This window comes from Phodopus roborovskii, unplaced genomic scaffold (genome assembly GCF_943737965.1).
Source record: "Phodopus roborovskii unplaced genomic scaffold, PHOROB, whole genome shotgun sequence".
Taxonomy (NCBI): Eukaryota; Metazoa; Chordata; class Mammalia; order Rodentia; family Cricetidae; genus Phodopus; species Phodopus roborovskii.
In genome coordinates, this window is record NW_026126410.1 from 29,144,412 (window position 1) to 29,147,716 (window position 3,305).

A 3,305-nucleotide genomic window follows, 5' to 3' on the forward strand; every position below is an offset into this window, starting at 1 on the left:
AGCAATATATCAAATTTGATAACATCTAATTTAAAGAAGTCTTAGAAAGCAATGTTCAATTTAATAAAGGGAAAGAGAATGGAAACAAATTAAAGGACCACCTGCTGCTGTTGAACTAGAGAAAAATAATGAAGCTAAAAATGTACTTACATTGTCTGTAAGAACTAGGGGTATTATTATGATTTATAAGAAATATAAAGGTGATCAGAAGTGTTCTCTACTCAAAATACTTGAATATTTTCTATACTTCTAAACAATGAATAATTCTTGACCATTCTCTAAAATGTTCTATGTTCAAGATTGTCTTACTTCTGAGTTATTTAAAACTACTTTCTCCAAAATATGTTGACTTCACATTTTCTCATTTGTATGCAAATATTATGTTTTGCATTGTTTTTACTTCCTAAGAAATAACTACTTTTATTAGCTAATTATTCCTCCAAGGAAGAAAAGTCCCAGGGCTAAGCAATCCAGCAATTTAAAGTTAAAAGAAAATTATGAATTTCAAACAATTTACTAAAAGTTATTTACATGTACACCTTCCTGGTCTTATGTTAATAGCTAATCAGAACAGGATAAAATCTGGCACAGTTTTATTACGTGTAAATGTTTCTACTCAAGATATGTAGCTATTCTTATATATGAAGCCAATAATACCTAAAATTTATTTTAATTAATATTCTATAACTTACTGAGGATATTATTTTCACCCCTGTTGGTGGTGAAAAAAATAGAAGTCTAATTCAGTCCCATTCTCTATTGAAGTTGATTTGCTGTCAATTTTTACTCATTTTACTATACTAGTTATGTAAACCGAGGATAACACACACATAACTACTTTTCTTCAACTGATTTGTCATTCTTTTTTACTTTATTAAAATACTGAGTAAATTTCACATGTATATATTTGTCTCTCTACCATTTCCACATCTGACCACCACTATTACTATGTCCTATCATAACATTACATACATACTCAAAACCAAGAAAGGGGTGGAGTTCCATCCTTAAAAACTCAACAATCATTTTAGACAACACATTCTTGGCAATGGAACCTGGACAACATTTATCAAACAAAGTAGGGAAAGTTCTCACTTTGCTTATAAAAAGGACAGCCATTACAGAAATTAAGTAAGACAGAATATTTCAAACTGTTTAAACCATTTTCTTAAAGAGACTTCCTCAACTGCCAGAGATCTTGAATAGCCTCCTGATCAGTCATCTGGAAGCAATTCTTCACATAATTAATGAACTTGGCTTCTACTTTGGGAAGAGAACCACCTTTTTCTATACTTGCTTGCATTTCTGCCTTAATGTCTTCTACAGAACCAGGTCTTTTGTGGTTTTAGGATTTTTTTTTCCTGTTTTTTGAAGGACTCTTGACCTCGATCTTGGTGTTGATGGTTTTAAGTCTTTTCCTTTTTGGTATGATTTTTGTGCATTTTGGCTGGGGTATCTCATACAGATTTCTTCACTGGAATCTTTTCTTCATCATTAAATTCATCATCATCTACTTTATCATCATTATCTTCATTATCATCCTTTTCATCTTCATCGATTTTTACTTTTTACTGTGGAACTTTGTTACCACCTTCAGGGGCAGATCGCTTGCCAAGCATATATAATAGTTTTGCATCTGCCTCATCTTCATCTTCTGACTCTGCATCTTCCTCCACAGCAACTAGGTGCTGTACACCAAAAAGGTAGTTGAGGCCTAAGAGGGTTCATGTCCATATCCATCGAGTCTTCCATGAGGTGGAGGCACAAACTTTGGAATAAGAGATGTTGGACAGAAGAAACTGCTTACTGCTCCTCAGAATAGACACACAGGACAGACTTATGCCAGGGCTGGGCATTCATTTGGATCCTGAGCAAGCATAGAAAAGTTTAATCTGACCTAGAATTACAAGTATCAGTTACTATGTGTTTGGTTTTGAGTTGAAATGTTTGATAATTGAATATTCTTAAATTTCTTAATTTTCCTCACCTCAAAGCTGCCTTAACCCAAATACTTTAGAAATTCTTTGCTTCATTAACACACAAGGGGAAAGAATGTTTCAAGTTCCACACTTGCAAATAATAAGTGATACAAATCTTTAATAAAAATGCCATGTAGAAGCTTGCTACATGGATCAACTCACTTAGAACTTTAACTAGTAGTTTTAATGAATAGAAAAACTGCCAGGTTTGATTAGCCTATCCAGATACATGATGATTTAAAAGTTCAAAATGATTTTAATTGATGTTGGATGCTTTTTAAACATTACCTTTGTGATTTAAGTTGAAATTTAAATATTTAAGAAAATTTCTAGCACTAAAATTATAGCCAATTAACATAAATTCACACCACCACAAAAACTAAGATACAATTAGGAATCTAAGAGATCCATACAAGGTCCCTCTCTCTGAGGGAAAAGGGACAAGATCTGAGCATATTCTGAGTTTGGGTGTGGGGGGGATTTAGTGGAGAGGGAGTTAGGAGAAAGAGATGAGGAGGAGAGAAAAGCACCTGGGACTAGAAAGAATGAGTCAGGGGAAGAATAGACAACAGAACAAGAAAGAGAGAGATACCATAAAAGAGGAAGTCATTATAGGTTTGAAGAGAAAACTGACTCTAGAGAAATGTCCGGAATCCTACAAGACTGACCCCAACTAACAATTTGAGCAACAGTGGAAAGGCTACCATAAAAGCCCTTCCCTGATAATGAGATTCATGAATAACTTATCCACCATCATAGAGCCCTCATCTAGTATCATATGAAAACAGAAGCAGACACCCACAGCTAAACACTGAGCTCACCTAGAATCCAGTTTCAGAAAGGGAGGATAAGACCAGGCCACGGAAACCCACAGAAACAGCTGACCTGCACAAGAGGGAGCTATTGGGCCCCCAGACTGATAGCTGGGAAACCAGTATTGGACCAACTCAGAAGCACTGAACATAGATCTCAGTTAGAAGGCCTGGGCAGTCTAAGGGACCTCTGACACTGGAACCAGGATGTATCGCTGGTATACAAAAGGATTTTGGGAGCACAATCCCCATGGAGGGATACTCCCTTATCCTAGACGATGGAGGGAGGGCCTAGTCCTTATTCCAAATGACTTGACAGATTTTGATGGCCCCTCCTGGAAGGCACCACCCTCCCTGTGGAGTGAGGGGGGTGTGATTGGAGGGTGGTCATTGGGCATAGGAGAGAGGAGGAAAAGAGAGGAAACTGAGATAGATATGTAAATTAAGAAAAATAAATTAAAAAATAACAAACAGAAAAAGAAATGTCAGACAACTGAAATAATTTTTTATAATT

At 35.7% G+C, this 3,305-nt stretch overlaps 1 pseudogene; it reads right to left on the reverse strand.

Moving 5' to 3' along the window:
* Nucleotides 1–1,124: 1,124 nt before the first annotated feature.
* LOC127220816 (nucleophosmin-like) lies at nucleotides 1,125–1,752 on the reverse strand (annotated as a pseudogene).
* Nucleotides 1,753–3,305: the final 1,553 nt, after the last annotated feature.